Source organism: Somniosus microcephalus, unplaced genomic scaffold (assembly GCF_052327205.1).
Source record: "Somniosus microcephalus isolate GS21.2 unplaced genomic scaffold, FLI_Smic_1.0 unresolved_chr4, whole genome shotgun sequence".
In the NCBI taxonomy this organism is placed as follows: Eukaryota; Metazoa; Chordata; class Chondrichthyes; order Squaliformes; family Somniosidae; genus Somniosus; species Somniosus microcephalus.
In genome coordinates this window covers 46,536,390-46,556,590 of record NW_028225182.1, presented here as the reverse complement: position 1 = coordinate 46,556,590, position 20,201 = coordinate 46,536,390, and the positions used below count along the sequence as shown (strand labels likewise).

Below are 20,201 nucleotides of genomic sequence, written 5' to 3'. Positions count from 1 at the left end.
TTTGAGGTGTTAGATTTTTTCGAGCTATTGTATTAATTTCATATAGTGTATCATTTTGAGAATTTTTATTAGGTTGAGGTGATGCATTAGTTTTAACATCTGTATTAGTTTGAGGGGCTGTATTCGTTTGAGGTGCTGAATTAGTTTTAGGCATTATATTAGTTTCAGATTCTGTATAAGGTTGATGTGCTGTATTAGTTTGAGAAGCTACATACATTTTCAATTTGTTGTTGTTATCCTTAAGAAGCTATAGTTCCAATTAATGCCTGAACATCCCGTTGTGCGAATGGAGCCTGTTTGTCGGACAGGGCTACATCCAAGGAAGGAGTGTGGTTAGGAGATAAGGGAAGTGATACTCTGGTAACAAGGTCGGGTAATATAAAGAGAAAATGCTGGAAACACTCAGCAGGTCAGGCAGCATCTGTGGAGAGAGAAACAGAGTTAACATTTCCGGTCGATGACATTCCATTAGAAGGTGGGCAGTTGTGTCATGTAGAAGAGGCGAGGAAAAGATGTAAAAGTGGCCTTTGGAACCGATACTTTAGAATCCGATAAAGGTTTGATCAACTTGTATCTCGAACTCGGAACTATAACGTATTTGAGTTCTCCGGTTAAAATTCGCGAGGGTTTGTCTAAATGCTGCTGTTAATTATAAGTCTAATTATTGCGGGATTAATAACTCTGACATTTAATGTTGCGAACCCTTTTACTGCACTGCGCGTTTTCCAGCTGTGCTCGGAGCGCCGTCCCCTGCAGTCCATCGCTCACAGGGACTGTTCCATTCAGCGTTTCTATTCTCTGGCCCTTGGTGAAATTTCATAGATTGAAAGCGACGTGTCTCACCCCAAGCTCGTCACCGACTCGCTAACCGCTGCACAGCGACCACACTCTGCTCCCGTGAGATGGAAGCCCAGGTGCTGTTTCAAGCTCGAGTGCAGTTACAAGCAGAACTCATTCAAAGAAAGTCCAAGTCATTGAGGCGCCTGATTCTTTGCACCTTCCCAAAGTGTTGAGATTCATGTGGGGGTGATTTAGGCACGCCTTTCCCCACATTACAACACTTCAAAGGTACTTCAATGGTTATAAAGCGCTTTGGGACGTCCTGAGTTCGTGAAAAGCTCTGTATCAATGCCAGTGTTTTTTTTTGGCAAAAGTTCGAACAGCAAGTTCATAATTCGCGAGCAAAATAAGGGCTCGTCCGGGATTTGAACCCGGGACCTCTCGCAAGTTTCAACTAATAACCCCGAAGCGAGAATCATACCTCTAGACCAACGAGCCAACTGACAGATATTGTTGGAGATAAAAGCTAACCATTGTAAAACCATTTTTTCTGTGTGGTTGTTCTTGATGATCAGAGCACTTGAGACCGAGACAATGACTTTGCCCTTTGGACCTGTCTTCTGAAGCGCCGCCCGGTCCCAGACCTACAGTTAATGAGCTGTGGTTCAGATATTGGATGGAAGAAAAATTGATAAAGAGGAGGTACTAGAAAGTCTGGCTGTAAACCTTTTGTTTATATTCTCTTCTGGACGCCGGTTAGCTGCCGCTCTCTTTTTCCCATAACATACTGAAAACCAAGGAGCCGACTGGTTAAAAGTAGTGGAGATAAGAGGTAACTATTGTAAAAACCATTTTGTGTATGTGGCTTTTCTTGATGAGCAGAGCACTTGAGACCGAGAGAGTGACTTTGCCTTTTCAACCTGTCTTCTGAAGCGCCGCCCGGGCCCACTCCTACAGTTAATGAGCTGTGGTTGAGGTATTGGATGTGATAACAATTGTTAAAGAGGAGGTACCAGGAAAGCTGGCTGTATTTATGTCCATAAGTCACCAGGACCAGATCAAATGCATCCTAGGATGCTCAGGGAAGCACAGGTGGAAATTGTGAAGTTACTGGCCACAACCTTCCAATACTCATTGGATACGGGGGTGGTGCTAGACGTCTGGAGAATTGCAAATGTTACACCCTTGTTCAAAAAGGTGTATAAGGTTCAACCCAGCAACTACAGGCCAGTCAGCTTAACGTCGGTAGTCAGGAAGCTTTTAGACAGGATAATCCTGGACAAAATGACCGGTCACTTGGACAAGTGTGGATGAATTAAGGAAAGTCTGCACGGATTTGTTAAAGGCAAATCGTCTTTTACCAACTTGATTGAATTTTTTGATGAGGTGAAAGAAAGGGTTGATGAGGGAAATGCGGTTGATGTGGTGAACATGGACTTCCAAAAGGCATTTGATAAAGTGCCGCATAACAGGATTGCCAGCAAAGTTGAAGCCCATGGAATAAGAGGGACAGTGACAGCATGGATGTGAAATTGGCTAAGAGACAGGAAACAGAGTAGTGGTGAACGGTTATTCCTCTGACTGGCGGAAGATGTCCCCCAGGGGTCGGTACTAGGACCACGGCCCATCTTGACATATATTAATTATTTGGAGTTAGGTGTCCAGGGCACAATTTCAAAATTTGCTGATGATACAAAACTTGGAAGTATAGTGAGCAGTGAGGAGTGAAGTGATCGACTCCAAGTGGACATGGACAGGCTGGTGGAATGGGCGGACATGTGGCAGATGAAGTTAAATGCAGAAAACTGTGAAGTGATACATTTTGGTTGGAAGAATGAGGAGAGGCAATATAAATTAAAGGATACATTTCCAAAGTGGGTGCAGGGACAGAGAGAACTGGGGGTATATGTGCACAAATCATTGAAGGTGGCAAGACAGGTTGAGAAATCAGTTTAAAAAGCTTATGGAATCCGGGGCTTTACAAATAGAGGCATAGAGCACAAAAGCAAGGAAGTTACAATGAACCTTTATAAAACACTGGTTCGGCCACAACTGCAGTATTCATGTTCCAGAAAATGTTATTCTGTGCAATAACCGGTCCTGTTAAATTGAACAAAAGTTGCACAAGATTCCTGGTGACATAAGCAATGAACATTTTAAACCAGACTCCTGAAATACAATGGGCCTGGAAATTGCGATCGGGGGCTCGCCACCGGCTAACGCCTCGGAATCGAAAAACAAATGCGAATTACCTGGTGTCTCCGGAGCTTCGGACTCTTGCCGCCCAGGGCCCGCTGGCGTCCGCCTGCATAAAGGCCCACGGATCACAGGGGCGCACAAGGTTCGCAACCATCTCTGGGGTCACATGGCCCAGGCCAACCAATCAAAAAGGGGATTCCTATGAGGCTAATGGGGATTCCATTTATGTATGGAATCCTCAAAACCCCAATCGAAATCTCCAAATAAAAAACATTTCACACCACGGAAATAAAAATAAATGATCACTTGTTCAAACTTAATGAAATTAATTAAACATTTAAAATACAATTTTTAATTTTATGAAATATAAATTTGAACATTTTAAAGCGGGCCAGAATTTACCTAAACGAATTTAAAATGTATGTATGTTCATATCATTAAAAAAAATATTTTAACATTTATTTTCACCCGTGCACTGGCAAAAGAAGGTCTTACGCCTGCTATTAGGCTGGATCGCTCTTTCGACCAATGTGGACACTAAGAACCGAATGGCCTCCTTTTGTACCGTAAATTTCTCTGATTCTATTACCTGGTGTAAGGGTTTCCTGGGCATTCGCTGGGCAGTAGTTAGCCCAACTCTGCACCAGCAAAAGTGATGTTGTAGCAGATGCGGTGGATCTGTCCAAGCGAAACTTGACAGATCACAAGTTCTGGGCTTTCGGGCGTGCGGAAACCTGGAACTTGCGGGGTGGTTCTGAAGGCGTACGAGAGCCTACGCTGTGCATTCGCTGTCGGAAGCACCGTAAAACCCGGGCCATGGTGTAAAATGAGATATGCATAACAATTCATCACATAGAAAGCACAATACACGTTATTGAAGCATCTTTAGCATTTAATTCATTCTGCAAATTAAGATTATCGGTTAATTAATGCTAATTAAAACATTTGTTCACATTAGATACATGTAAGTAATTTTAACAAGTTAGTTTAAATTAAATAAAGACTGTTACAAAAGTTACTTCCCTGACCGGGAATCGAACCCGGTCCGCGGCGGTGAGAGCGCCGAATCCTAACCACTAGACTACCAGGGAACACCGAAGTCGAATGCGATAATTGTACATAGAATGGGTCAATCCGTATTGGATACAAATTCATTTTTGATTGTTCACATCTAAAAGCATTTCATGACTCTGCGGCTTACAAATCTAGTTACATGTACCTGAAATATTTTCTCAATTATTGGGGTGCATTTATCTTCATTCGAAACCTCAGTAAAATGCTCCAACCTCGTCTGTTTCCCTCATACCGGCTGTGCAACATCCACAAATCAAATGTAATCTCACACGGCGCGCTGGCCTCTACCAGTTCTATATGTGTATATAGAGAATTAATGACGAAAGGTCATCGACCTAAAGATTACACATACATGTAAAAATATTTATAAGCAGCAGAGCCATGAACTTCATTTACATGTAATACAAGTCAGAAACATACTTGTATTTCTATTTCTATAGCATTCTGGACACAACATCGAGTTCAACAATTTCAGACCATAACCTCTGCTCCTATTTTCTCAGGTGGCAGCTGTTCATGATTCTGCCATTCCCATTTACACCTCCTCTGGTCCCATCTCTTCTTCCTTTACTTGTCCCATTACCATCTCCTTTTGCCTCGCACCTTCATCCCTTTTGTCGTTTAATCTCTCCTGCCTTCCACCTTATCACTAATATTGCCTCTTGCTGTTTCCTCCTCTCCCCCATTTGCCTAAAATCTGTTTCATCTCTAACTTTTCCCAGTTCTGACGAAAGGTCATCGATCTGAAACGTTAACTCTGTTTCTCTCTCCACAGATGCTGCCGGACCTGCTGAGTACCTCCAGCATTTTCTGTTTTTATGTCAGATTCCCAGCCTCTGCAGTATTTCGCTATTGCATACTTTACTCCGAATAGACTCAAATGCATTGATAAATATTGTGACGGTGCAATGCAACGTTCCCTAGTGGGTAGGATTCAGCGTTCTCTTGGAGTTGATTCCAGGTCAGGGGAGTAACAGTTTTTACTTCGAGACCTGATTAAAATGAATTACATGACTTTCATGTGGAAAAAAGAATAATTGATTTAAACATCATTTATTAATTCATAAACTTATTTTGTAGAAATTCAATCATTTATTTAGCCCTCAGCATGCGATGAACCTTTATCCCTATCTCATTGTATTTTAGGAGCCTTGGTTTAAAATGTTGAGTGTTCATGACATGCACCCAGCCCCAGAATCGCCACTGTGAAAGTAGGAAACTGCTCGAAATACACAACAGGGCGGGCAGCTTGTGAAAAACAATTAAACTTTTGGCGTGTGGACTTTTCATAGAAATGGAACCAGCTTCGTGTGACAATATGAGCTGTGAGTGTGTGTACATGGGTGGCCTGTTTCTGTATCAAGCGAGTGTTTGTGTTCTGATGCGATCCTTTGCATGTCAATGAGTCATAGAGTCTAAGCGGCACAGAAGGAGGCCATTCGGCCCTTCCAGTCCGTGCCGGCTCTCTGTGGAGCAATCCAGTCAGTCCCATTCCCCACGCTCTATCCCCGTAGCGCTGCAAGTTTATTTCCCTCAAGTGCCTATCCAGTCTCCCTTTGTGTGTCAGTTGTACATTTAATTTCTTGACTTTTATCATATGCATCAGGTTATCAATATATAAATATCTGTGTTTGAAAGTGAGATTCTTCTAAATGGATTTTGGGTGTATCAGACATAAAGAGCCAGAACATGCTTTTTGAATGAGACAGATTCCCCCAAATAAATGAATCAATAACACAGATGCATGTAAATCTTGGATAAGTGCCTGAAGGAAATAAAATGTGCTGGGCTACGGGGAGAGGGCGGGGGAGTGGGACTAGCTGAAGGGCTCTTGCAGAGAGCGACACGGGCTGGACGGGCCGAATGGCCTCCCTCTGTGCTGTAACCATTCTCTGATTCTATGATGTAGATCTGTAAGTGATGAAAGGCGACTACAGTGTTTCACCACCACCTCGGAGATGGGCAATAAATGCTGGTCTTGCCAGCGAGACCTACATCCCAGGAACAAATATAAAAAATATATCTAATACTCATTGTTGTGAGTTAACAAATAAGATATTAATTGTCCAGACTGATATGAGCTGTAAAAGAACAGTGACCCCGACGTGATTTGAACACGCAGCCTTCTGATCTGGAGTCAGACGCGCTACCGTTGCGCCACGAGGTCTAGACAGTTTTTGTTGTGTATTCAAGTTCATATATACAGAAGTATCATACCTGGTTCCTGGTGGTCGAATGACACTCACCCGCTTTCGATTCTCAATCAAAGAATTTATGTTGACACAAGATTTGGGAACAGTAAATTGCAGAAAGATAATTCAAGTCTGTGAGACGAGTAATAATTGCTTTAATCTTGGTTAATAAATCCATTACTTTCTGTTACAGATTTCGGTTACAGACGCTCTTTGCGTGACATTTGTTCCGCGCTTAATTTTACAAACTGGGTGAGATCGCTGATCGCGGGGAGACAGTGGGAGCTTCAACGGCCCCACTGTCAGGATGTGGAAGGATTCACGTTCGGGGTGTGTGGGGGGATCAGTGACATTTTTTGTAAAGCGCAGCGGGGGAGAAGGACAGAGCATTCAGTGTGGGACAGAAGCTGTTTAAATTGAGGCAACCCATTGCCGATCAGCACAGAGGGAGTTAACTGACTCAGTAGCCCTCTGCTGCTGCTTCAGAGTCGGTGATTTCCACATTGTAGCGGTTATCAAGTTCGAGCCCGGGTGGAAACATATATTTTTTAAACTTGCTGTGGCGAACATCCAGAGGCGAATTTATTCTCCTGTCAAAAGGGCCACAGCGGCTTCTACCTTGTTCTTTAATTGCTCTTTATTTCACTTCACTGAGTTAGATATATTTCTTAAGGCTAAAGAGATCAAGGGATATGGGGAGAAGGCAGGGACAGGGTATTGAATTTGAATGATCAGCCATGATCTCATTGAATGACGGAGCAGGCTCGAGGGGCCGAATGGCCTACTCCTGCTCCTATCTTCTATGTTTCTATGTTTCTATGAATAGATAACTTTGAGTGAGAGAAAACGGATCCAGAAATGTAATCCATTAATCTGCAGGGTGGCCGTCAGTAAGAGGCCTTTTCTCTCTGGATCCGGTAGCGGATCTGGTTTCAGGCTCAAGATTGCCGGTACTGTCGATAGATTTTTGTTGAGTAAGGGTATTAAGGGTTAAGGAAACAAAGCGGGTAGAGGGAGTGAAGATACAGACTAGCCCTGATCTAATTCAATGACGGAACAGGCTTGAGGGAATGAATGGTCTCCTCCTGTTCCTATGGAGTCGCTGCAATACAATGTACCCGAGTGCTGGACGGTTTCTGGTGTGTAATGGTTATCGCATTCCGCTAACACACGAAAACTCAATGGTTCGAAAGTGGGTAGAGGCAATTTAATGCCTTTTCTCCATTCAAGTTTATTAAATATGAAAACAGGAATAATTTATATGCTTGTTTAAGTACAAATAAAACACGCATTGTCAGGCGAATTATACCTTTCAAATGGCACCGTTACAGTGAGTGAAGTAATTCTGAATGATATTTCCCATATCGGTCACAGTTTGGATTGCGGTACTTTAAGCAGGATTTGGGGAAAGTTGGCATGATTTAGGGAATCTCCCCCTCGCGTGTCGCTACATGAAAGAGGTTGAGAATGTGGAAGCAAAACAACACAGATTAATAGGAAAACACAGGGTCAGCGACGGGATTCAAAGTGCAGTTTCAATCGGGCTGTCTGGGTGTCCTTTCAATAAGAAACAAAGAAAGTGCGTCTCCAAAAATGTCCCACACCGTGTTATGATTCAGGAAACTGAGACAGCGGGTAGAAATAGAGACATAAAAGCAGAGTGATATAGAGAAGAGTAAGAGAGAAGAGGGAAAATACTGTTTCCACGGAGAACTAATGCAGAGACTCCTCTGCTGCGCCTGGAGTGGCCTCCTGCAGCCCGGATACATTAACATCCCAACAGCTCATTAACTGTAGGAGTGGGACCGGACGGCGCTTCAGAAGACAGGTCGAAAAGGCAAAGTCACTGTCTCGTCTCAAGTGCTCTGCTCATCAAGAATAGCCACACACACAAGATGGTTTTAGAATGGTTACCTCTTATCTGCACTAGCGCCAATCAGTTGTCTCTTTGGTCTAGGGGTATGGTTCTCGCTGCTTAAAACTTGCGAGATATCCTGGGTTGAAATCCTGGACGTGCACTACTTTTGTCCGCGGATTTTGAACTTGCAGTTGAAACTATTGCAAAGAAAGACTTGCATTGATACAGCGCTTTTCACGAATTCAGGACAGTCCAAAGCGCTTTACAACCATTGAAGCACCTTTGAAGTGTTGTAATGTGGGGAAAGATGTGCTCAAATTCCCCCCACGTGAATCTTAGCACTTTGGGAAGGAGTTCGGTGCAAAGACTCAGGCTCCTCAATGACGTGGACGTTGTTTGAATGAGTTCTGCTTGTAACTGCACTCGAGCTTGAAACAGCTCCTGGGCCTCCATCTCACGGGAGCAGAGTGTGGTCGCTGTGCAGCGGTTAGCGAGTCGGTGACGAGCTCGGGGGCGAGACCGGTCGCTTTCAATCTATGAAATTTCACCAAGGGCCAGAGAATAGAAACGCTGAATGAAACTGTCCCTGTGAGCGATGGATTGAAGGGGACGGCTCTCCGAGCACAGCTGGAGAACGCGTAGTGCAGTAAAAGGGTTCACAACATTAAATGTCAGATTAATTAATCATGCAATAATTAGACTTATAATTAGCAACAGTATTTAGACAAATCCTTGCGAATTTTACCGGAGAATTCAAATACGTTGTAGTTCCGAAATCGATATACAAGTTAATCAAACCTTTATCGGATTCTAAAGTATCTGTTCCAAACGTCACTTTTACATCCTTTCCTCTCCTCTTCTACGCGGCTCCTCAAACTATTACAGCTGTTCAAATGGATGCATCACCTCACCTAATACAAATTCTCAAACTGATACACTATCTCAAATTAATACAACACCTCAAAATAATGTAGCACCTCAAACTAATACAGCACCGCAAACCAATTCAGCTCCTCAAACTAATGCAGCACCTCAAACTAATCGAACACCTCAAACTAATACAGGTCAAACTAATACGGCACATCAAACTAATACAGCACCTCAAACCAATTCAGCTCCTCAAACTAATGCAGCACCTCAAACTAATCGAACACCTCAAACTAATACAGGTCAAACTAATACGGCACATCAAATTAATACAACACCTCAAACTAATACAGCACCTCAAACCAATACACCTCAAACTAGTACACCTCAAAATAATACACTACCTCCAACTAATACAAATTCTCAAACTAATACACGATGTCATAATAATACAACTCCTCAAGCTAATACGTTGTGTCAAAATAATACAACAGCTAAAAATAATACAGCCCCTCAAACTAATATCGCACCTCAAACTAATGAAAAACCTCAAAATAATACACCTCAAAATAGTACACTACATCAAACGAATACACAACCTCAAACGAATACAGCAACTCAAACTAATAAAGCACCTCAAACTAATACAGCACCTCAAACTAATACAGCACCTCAAACTAATAAAGCACCTCAAACTAATACAGCACCTCAAACTAATAAAGCACCTCAAACTAATAAAGCACCTCAAACTAATACAGCACCTCAAACTAATACAGCACCTCAAACTAATACAGCGCCTCAAACTAATACAGCACCTCAATCTAATACAGCACCTCAAACTAATACAGCACCTCAAACTAATACAGCACCTCAATCTAATACAGCACCTCAAACTAATAAAGCACCTCAAACTAATAAAGCACCTCAAACTAATACAGCACCTCATTCTAATACAGCACCTCAAACGAATACAGCGCCTCAAACTAATACAGCGCCTCAAACTAATAGAGCATCTCAAACTAATACAGCACCTCAATCTAATACAGCACCTCAAACTAATAAAGCACCTCAAACTAATACAGCACCTCAATCTAGTACAGCACCTCAAACGAATACAATGCCTCAAACTAATACAGTGCCTCAAACTAATAGAGCACCTCAAACTAATACAACCCCTCAAACTAATACAGCACCTCAAACTAATACAAGATTCAAGATCATTTTATTGCCATATGTAACTAGTACAATGGAATGCTTACTCCCCACTCACTCCCACAATACAAGCATCTATATATATAAATCGGTCGATCTGTCTGTCATTCTGTCTGTCATTCTGTCATTCTGTCTATCTGTCATTTCCTGTGCATCTGTCGGGCTATGCGCTCGAATGTTACAGGGCGTACCTACGCGCGCGTTACCTCCAAAGAAAGCTTATGCTTCAGAGACGGTTTTAAGCATATTTACTTTTCGGTCGGACGAAAATTATTCGCGCCTTATGCAAAAAACCTTCCAAATTAAACTCATTATCTTCTAGCATTGATTGACTGACATCAAGGTTCCACCAATCCTGTTTCGTCACGATTGACCAATCCTACAGTACGGTCCCCTGATGGTTGGCCAATCGGTGTGTGTGTGGGCGGGACTATTCGTTTTCATCTCGGGGAGCTGCCAGCCATTGTTTCACTACCAGCTCTGTTCAGCTTGCAGCCCAAATGACTTCAGCTTCCAGCTAAAACGACTTTCCAAGTTAGTATCTCTTTTAAAAATGACATAAGATTTACCAAAAACGTTTTATAAGTACTTTCACTTTCATTTTTCAACCTTTTAAAAGGTAGACATACAGGGACACAGACAGGGCCCTAAACCTACCACTCGATTTAAAATGTTGCCCAGCACCAGATTCACAAAGGGACACAGACAGGGCCCCAAAGCCATAAGTAGTTTCACTTTCATTTTTCAACCTTTTAAAAGGTAGACAGACAGGGACACACACAGGGCCCTAAAGCCTGCCACTCGATTTAAAATGTTGCCCAGCACCAGATTCACAAAGGGACACAGACAGGGCCCCAAAGCCATAAGTAGTTTCACTTTCATTTTTCAACCTTTTAAAAGGTAGACAGACAGGGACACACACAGGGCCCTAAAGCCTGCCACTCGATTTAAAATGTTGCCCAGCACCAGATTCACAAAGGGACACAGACAGGGCCCCAAAGCCATAAGTAGTTTCACTTTCATTTTTCAACCTTTTAAAAGGTAGACAGACAGGGACACACACAGGGCCCTAAAGCCTGCCACTCGATTTAAAATGTTGCCCAGCACCAGATTCACAAAGGGACACAGACAGAGCCCCAAAGCCTGGCACTCGATTTAAACCGCCTGCCCCAAAACAGCCCCGGCAACGCTGGGCTCCCCAGCTAGTATAATATAAAAGCAAAAAAATAAAAACAAGTTTAAATAAAAACAATAAGCAAATAAGCAAAAAGTATAGCAATAACAGTCCAAGTTGCAGGATATGATGAATAGTGCAAAAAAGCCTCAATTACCACTGGAAATAATAGTAATGTAATATGATAAATATATGGTAATATAAGTATAATATATATATTTACATAAACATATAATTATAATATATGGGGCAGTGCGATTAGCAGTTCAGTAGGTGCACTGCCTGTGGATAGAAACTGTTCTTAAACCTGCTGGTCCTGGTTCGGATGCTGCGGTACCGACGTCCAGACCACAGGAGGGCGAACAGTTTGTGCCCAGGGTGATTGGGGTCCTGGATGATGGAGCGGGCCTTGTTCCGGCACCTGGTCTGGAAGATCTCCTCGATGGACGGAAGTGCGCACCCGATGATCTTTTCTGCCGTATTCACAACTCTCTGGATGGCTTTCTTGTTCTGTGCAGTGGTGTTACCATACCACACATTGACACCACTCGTCAAGGACACTCTCTATGGTGCCACGGTAAAAGTTCACAAGCCACTGTGTGCTTATGCTGCATTTCCTCAGGCACCGTAGAGGCTAAAGGCGCTGGTGTGCCTTCTTCAGCATAGCCTCAGTATTATGGTTCCAGGCCAGGTCATCAGAGATCTGCAGACCCAGGAATCGGAAGCAACTGATGACTCCCACTGGTGTCCCGTCTATGCTGATGGGGCGATGGTTCCCTCGGTGGCTTCTGAAGTCCACGATGAGCTCCTTAGTTTTGCCAACGTTCAGGGCAAGGTTGTTGTCATTGCACCATCTCATCAGCTGGACTATCTCATCTCTGTACTCCGTCTCGTCATCGTTGCTTATCAGGCCAATTACTGTGGTGTCATCGGCAAACTTGATAATCCGATTATCGCTGTGTATGGCTGTACAGTCATATGTAAACAGAGAGTACAGCCAAGGACTGAGGCAGCAGCCTTGTGGCGCTCCGGTGTTGAGAACCAGAGTGGATGAGGTGTTGTTTGCTATTTTCACCACTTGAGGCCTACCAGTCAAGAAATCCAGAATCCAAATGCAGATGGGGGTGCCCAGGCCTAGGTCCCTCAGTTTTAGGACCAACTTGGAGGGCATAATAGTATTAAATGCAGAACTGTAGTCAATGAACAACAGTCTGACGTAAGTGTCCCTCCTGTCTAGGTGTTCCAGGGCAGTGTGTAGAGTTAGGGAGATGGCATCGTCAACAGACCTGTTCGCCCTATATGCGAACTGGAACGGGTCCAAGGAATCGGATATGACGCTGCTTATGTGTGTCATGACCAGCTTTTCCAGGCACTTCATGGCTATGGATGTCAGAGCCACGGGACGATAGTCATTGAGGCCTGTTACCTTGGTCTTCTTAGCTAACGGCACAATGGTTGTCTCCTTGAAGCACACTGGTACAACAGACTGCTGCAATGAGATGTTAAAAATGTCCGTGAACACAGGAGCCAGCTGGTCGGCGCAGGTCTTGAAGATATGGGGTGAAACCCCGTCTGGGCTGGCTGCCTTCCGTGCTTTCACCCTCCTGAAGGTTCTCCGGACCTCGGATTCAGTCAGCTGTAATGTGTAATGTACAACACCTCAAACTAATACAGCGCCTCAAACTAATACAGCACAGCAAACTAATACAGCACAGCAAAGTAATACAGCACCTCAAACTAATACAGCACCTCAAACTAATACAACACCTCAAACTAATACAGCGGCTCAAACTAATACAGCACATAAAATTAATACAGCACCTCAAACTAATACATCGCATCAAACTAATATAGCACCTCAAATCATAGAAAGACAGAGGATAGGAGCAGGAGTAGGCCATTCGGCCCCTCGAGCCTGTTCTACCATTCAATGAGATCATGGCTGATCATCCAAATTCAGTACCCTGTCCCTGCCTTCTCCCCATATCCCTTGATCCCTTTAGCCTTAAGAAATATATCTAACTCCGTCTTGAATATATTTAATAAATTGGCCTCAACTGTCTTCTGTGGTAGAGAATTCCACAGGTTCACCACTCTCTGGGTGAAGAAATTCCTCCTAATCTCTGTCCTAAATGGCTTACCCCTTATCCTTAGACTGTGACCCCTGGTTCTGGACTCCCTCGCCATCGGGAACATCCATCCTGCATCTAGTCTGTCTAGTCCTGTTAGAATTTTATAAGTTTCAATGAGATCCCCTCTCATTCTTCTAAACTCCAGCGAGTATAAGCCCAATCGACCCAATCTCTCCTCATACGTCATTCAATTAGATCAGAGCTGATCTGTTCTTCACTCCATCTACCCGCTTTGGTTCCGTAACCTTGAATACCCTTACCCAACAAAAATCTATCGCCAGTATCGGCAATCTTGAGCCTGAAGCCATCTCCTCGCCCGGATCCAGACAGAAAAGGTTTCTTACTGACTGCCACCCTGCAGATTAATGGATTATATTTCTGAACTTCAGCGATTCGGAGATTCCAGTGCTTAAAAGTGAACAAAAGATGAAATGGGTCTCACTGTGGATCAGTTTTCCCTCACTCGAAGTTATCTATTCAGTGAAGTGAAATAAAGAACAATTAAAGAACAAGGGAGAAGCCGCTGTGGCCCTTTTGACAGGAGAATAAATTCGCCTCTGATTGTTCGCCAAACCTCGAACGTGACAACCGCGACACTGCGGACACCCCCGGCTCTATAGCAGCAGCAGAGGGGACCTGACTCAGTGAACTCCCTCTGTGCTGATCGGCAATGTGTTGCCTCACTTTAAACAACTTCTGTCCCACACTGAAATTTCTCAGTCCTTCTTCTCCGCTGCCCTTTGCAAAAAATGTCACTGATTCCCCCCGCACACCCCTAACGTGTTCTCTTCCGCACCCACACAGTGGGGCCGCTCAGACGCCCCTTGCCTCATCACGATCAGCGATGTCACCCAGTTTGTAATATTAAACCCGGAACAAGTGCCCCGCAAAGAGAGTCAGTAACCTAAATCTGTAACAGAAAGTACTGGGTTTATTAACGGTGATTCAAGCAATTATTACTCGTCTCACAGGTTTGAATTATTTTTATACAGTGCTTTATACAATCTTTTGTCACGCTGAATTCCTTGAGTAAGAATCGTAACCGGATGCGTTCCAGTCGACCACCAGGGTCCAGCTATGATGCCTGTATATATATAAGATATAATATATATATCAACCTGAATATGACTAGGAAGCTGTCTAGACCTCATGTCGCAACGGTCGTGCACCTGACTGCAGATCCTGAAGTTGCGTGTTCAAATGATGTCGGGGTCACGGTTCCTTTACAGCTCATATGAGTCTGGATAATTAATATATTAATTATTATCTCACAACAATGAGAACTTGCATTAGATGCGTTTTTTATATTGGCTCAAGGGATGTAGGTCTCGCTGGCAAGGCCAGCATTTATTGCCCATCCCTGGGGTGGTGGTGAGACACTGTAGTCGCCTTTCACCACTTACAGATCTACATCATAGAATCATAGAATGGTTCCAGCACAGAAGGAGGCCATTCGGCCCGTCCAGCCCGTGCCGGCTCTCTGCAAGAGCCCTTCAGCTAGTCCCACTCCCCCGCCCTTTCCCCGTAGGCCTGCACACTTTATTCCTTCAGTTACATATCCAATATTTACATGTATCGGTATTATTTATTCATTTATTTGGGTGAATCTGTCTCATTCAAAAATATGTTCTGGCTATTTATTTCTGTCTTACTTTTAAATTACACGCAAATGACTTTATACAGAACACCGATACACACAAATACATTGATCAATAACACACAGATACATTCACATTTATTCATCAGCAACGCAATGATACACCCAAAATCCATTTAGAAGAATCACAGTTTCAAACACAGATATTTATATATTAATATCCTGAAGAATGTTATAAAAATAAAGAAAATAAATCTACAACTGACTCCAGTATTTTTACATGTATGTGTAACCTTTACGTCGATGACCTTTCACCATTAATTCTCTATATACATATCTAGAACTGGAAGATGCCAGTGCACGGTATGAGACTGTGGTTGTTGTACAGCCGGTCTGAGGGAAATCGAAGAGGTTCGAGCACTTTAATGAGGTTTCCAATGAAGATAGATGCACCCCAATAAATGACAAAATATTTCAGATACAATGTAAATAGATCTGTAAGCCGCAGAGTCATGAAATGCTTTACATGTAAACACGCAAAATTAATTTGTATCCAATACAGATTGACTCATTCTAATTACGATTATTGCGTCACTTTACTTCAGTGTTCCCTGGTAGTCTCGTGATCAGGATTCGGCACTCTTACTGCCCGGGTTCAATTCCCGGTCAGGGATGTCATTTTTATAACAGTTTTTTATTAAATTAAACTAATTTTGTTTCAACTCTAACAGGCATCTAACGTGGAAAATTGTTTTAATTATTATTAATTAACCGATAATCTTAATTTATAGAATGACATAAATGCTAAAGATACTTCAATAACATATATTGTGCTTTCTATGTGATGAACTGTTATGCAGATCTCATTTTACACCATGGCCCGGATTTTACGGTGCTTCCGACAGCGAATGCACAGCATAGGCTATTGTGCGCCTTCAGAACGACTACACAAGTGCCAGGTATCCGCACGCCCAGAAATTGCGGTCTGTCAAGTTTCGCTTGGACACATCCACCGCACCCGCTGCAACATCACTTTTGCTGTCACAGAGTTGGGCTAACTACTGCCCAGCGAATTCCCACGAAACCCTTACACCTGGTAATAGCAGGCGAAAGGCCTTCTTTTACCATTGTAAGGGTTAAAATCAATATTAAAATTCGTTTAGGTAAATTTTGTTAAGTTTTAAAATGTTACATTTATATTTCAAAACATTCAATTTGAATTTTAAATCATAGATTCATAGAATCAAAGATTGATACGGCAAAGAAGGAGGCCATGCAGCCCATTGAGTCTGCACTGGCACTTTGAAAGAGCTCTTCAAATAGTCCCACTCCCCTGCTTTTCCCCATAGTCCTGCAAATTTCTCCTTTACAATTATTTATTCAATTCTCTTTTGAAAGTTACTATTGCATCTGCTCCACCACCCTTTCAGGCAGCGCATTCCCGATCACAACAACTGGCTGCGGTAAAAAAAAACTCCTCATCTCCCCTCTGGTAATTTTGCCGGTTAGGTTCAATCGGTGTCCTCCAGTTACCGACCCTCCTGCCACTGGAAACAGATTCTCCTTATTTACTCTTATCATAACATCTTGTAAATTTAAAAACCTCGATTAAATTTCCTCTTAACCTTCTGCAGATAACAATTGCAGCTTCTCAGTCTCTCAAAATAACTGAAACAGCGATTTACTTGTACTTCTTGCAAATTAATATACTGTATTCGCTGCTCACGATGCGGTCTCCTCTACATTGGGGAGACCAAACGCAGATTGGGCGACCACTTTGCGGAACACCTCCGCTCAGTCCGTACGGGTGACCCTGAGCTTCCGGTCGCCTGTCACTTTAATTCACCGCTTCACTCCCACTCTGATCTCTCTGTCCTCGGGCTATTGCATTGTTCCAATGACGCTCAACGTAAGCTCGAGGAACAGCACCTCATCTTTCGATTGGGCACTTTGCAGCCTGCCGGACTCAACATTGAGTTCAACAATTTCACATAATTATCCCTGCCCCCATTTTTCATGCAGTATGATTTTTGCCATTCCCATTTGCAACATTTTATCTTTCCTGCCTCTTACAAAAGTACAGGATGTTCTTTCTATTTCTTCGTCCCCTCCTAACCCCGCCCCCCTGTCTCTGCACCTGCTCAATATCTGTTACATCTCCAGCTTTTTCCAGTTCTGATGAAGGGCCCCAGACCTGAACCGTTAACTCTGTTTCTCTCTCCACGGATGCTGCCTGGCCTGCTGAGTATTTCCAGCATTTTCTGTTGTTATTTCAGATTTCCAGCATCCGCAGTATTTTGCAATTATATTGAAGTCAACTCATCCCTGGGACCACTCTCTCTTTGTGCGTGCCTCTCTTTCTTACTCTCTATCTGTCTCTCTCTCTTTGTCTCTGCCTCTCTCATTGTCCCTGTCTCTCTCTCTGTCTGCCTGTCTCTTTCTCACTCTGTTCACAGGTCCATTCTAGTTCTGATCAAACACTGCATTTTTTAGCTCCTCGTTAGTATAGTGGTGAGTATCCCCGCCTGTCACGCGGGAGACCGGGGTTCAATTCCCCGACGGGGAGGTTTTTTTTTAACAACCCCAATTTTTTAACTTCTTCCCAGCTGCTTGAAATGCTCCTTGGAAAAATTGAACTGGAAAAGTTCAAGTGAAATAATTTAAAAAGATTTACTGGCATATGAATAACTGTATAAAAACTTCCTGCACCTGTTCCTCGTTGGAATCGTGCTCTCCCTCTATTTCCCTCTCACTGTTGTGTGGGGCAGAGAGGAGTCATAACGGCACAGAATGAGACCTTTGAATGCTTAATTAAATTCATTTATTTTGAACATGTGACCAATTATTCTTACTTCCGTGGTGTGAAATGTTATTTATTTGGAGATTTCTATTATGCTTATGGGATTCCGTACATACAGCATCCTAGGAATCCCCTATGTGATTGGTTGGCCTGGCCAACGGATGCTGCCGAACCGTGAGCGCCAATGGTATCCGTGGGCCTTTATGCAGGCGTACGCCAGCAGGCCCAAGACCGCGAAGCTCCGGAGACACCAGTTAATTGGGATTTGTTTCTCAGTTCGAAGGCGTAAGCCGGCGACAAACCTCCGATCGCAATTTCAAGGCCCATCGTATTTTAGGAGGCTGGTTTAAAATGTTCATTACTTACGACATCAGGAATCTGGGACAAATTTTGTTCAATATAACCGGACCGGTTATTGCAGAGAATAAAAATGTTCCACTCGAACATATCCACCCGGGTTCGATTTGGGAACTGTTCTTGTAGGAGGCGAACATGATAGTCGCTGCACTACGGAAACCGACGCGTTAGTGTCCACGGAAAAGCGAATCAGCAGCGAACATAAAATCTCATGTTGATCATTTTCAGATTCAATGCAGTCAGCCATTAAATAAAGTGAAATAATTTTACAGTGAAAAGATTTGGAAGTGTTACTCGCATCTGTGCCTTTAATTAAAGTTTGTGGCGTCTGACTCCCGTTCATGTCTTTGAATAAGAAAGAGAGGCTTGACGTTGACCAGACTGCACTGTGCCTGATGTTTGTGAACTCATCCTTTATATTGAGCGGTTTCTCATCCTTTGATCGGCGTCAGGTTTAGCTCAGCGGTAACTTCGTCAGCCTTAATTTAATTGTATGCTCGAACTCTTTCTCACAACGGGCGCTATATGGTGATTTTATTGTCATATTCAATCCCCTTCTTCTACACCGAAACAAATTGTAGCCGTGATTTTAAACCTATGCTGCGTGATTCATAGCGATCACCTTTAAATGATTCAGAAAACCAGTCCTTTCACCTCCGCCACACGGTTTCGATTCCTGGTCAGGAAAGTGACTTTTATAACACAGTTTTTAAATCACAACCTGATGAAATTGAGTACATTCAGCTGATTTGAGAAAATTAGAATTGTATAAATTACCATTACTTACCCCATAACTTTCATTTGCAGAACAAAAGAATTAATAGCTTTGCACCATTTAAAAATATTCTGTTTGTCTATTCTTCCTACCAAAGTGAATAACCTCACATTTCCCTACATTATATTCCATCTGCCACCTTATTGCCCGCCTACTCACTTAATCTGTCTATATCCCATTATAGGCTCTTTGTGTCCTCCTCACAGCTTACTTTCCCACCTAGCTTTGTATCATCAGAAAATTTGGATACATTACACTCTGTCCCTTCATCTAAGTCAGTAATATAGACTGTAAATAGCTGAAGCATGCGCACTTGATCCTTGCGGCACCCCACTAGTTACAGCCTGCCAATCTGAAAATCACCCGATAATTCCTGCTCTCTATTTTCTGTCCGTTAACCAATCCTCTATTCTTGCTAATACATTACCTCCAGTCCCATGAGCCCTTATCTTGTGTAACAAGCTTTAACGTGTTTCCTTATCGAATGCCTTTTGGAAATCCAAATATGCTGCCTCCACTGGTTCCCCTTATAGTTCCAATGAATGCCTGAAGCAGAACATCCCGTTGTGCGAATGGAGCCTGTTTGTCGGACAATGCTACATGTAAGGAAGGAGTGTGGTAAGGAGATAAGGGAAGTGATACTCTGGTAACAAGGTCGGGTAATAAAAATAGAAAGTGCTGGAAACACTCAACAGGTCAGGCAGCAGCTGTGGAGAGAGAAGCAGATTTAACGTTTCCGGTCGAAAACCTTCCATCAGAAGGTGGGCAGTTGTGTTAGGTTACACTATTAAACGTGCAAATTGTCACGTAGTAGAGGTAAGGAAAATATATCAAAAGTTTGGAACAGATACTTTAGAATTCGATAAAGGTTTGATTAACTTGTATATCGAACTCGGAACTATAACGTGTTGGAGTTCCTCGGCTAAAATTCGCAAAGATTTGTTTAAGAGCTGTATTTAATTATATGTCTAATTATTGCGGGATTAATAAATCTGACATTTAATGCTGCGAACACTTTTGCTGCACTGCGCGTTCTCCAGCTGTGCTCGGAGCGCCGTCCGCTTCAATCCATCGCTCACAGGGACTGTTCCATTCAGCATTATTTTTCTCTGGGCCTTGGTGAAATTTCATAGATTGAAAGCGACGCCTCTCAACCCCAAGCTCGTCACCGACTTGCTAACCGC

At 43.0% G+C, this 20,201-nt stretch overlaps 3 non-coding genes across 3 annotated transcripts; all 3 read right to left on the bottom strand.

The window, feature by feature from the left end:
• Nucleotides 1-1,190: 1,190 nt before the first annotated feature.
• trnap-cgg (transfer RNA proline (anticodon CGG)) lies at nt 1,191-1,278 on the bottom strand. The gene is given in 2 exon segments: nt 1,191-1,226; nt 1,243-1,278. It is a non-coding gene; the product is annotated as a tRNA-Pro (tRNA).
• Nucleotides 1,279-3,998: 2,720 nt separating this feature from the next.
• On the bottom strand, nt 3,999-4,070 carry trnae-cuc (transfer RNA glutamic acid (anticodon CUC)). The gene has a single exon. It is a non-coding gene; the product is annotated as a tRNA-Glu (tRNA).
• A 2,078-nt stretch (nt 4,071-6,148) lies between these two features.
• Nucleotides 6,149-6,220, bottom strand: trnaw-cca (transfer RNA tryptophan (anticodon CCA)). Its single transcript has one exon. It is a non-coding gene; the product is annotated as a tRNA-Trp (tRNA).
• Between the last annotated feature and the right edge of the window lie 13,981 nt (nt 6,221-20,201).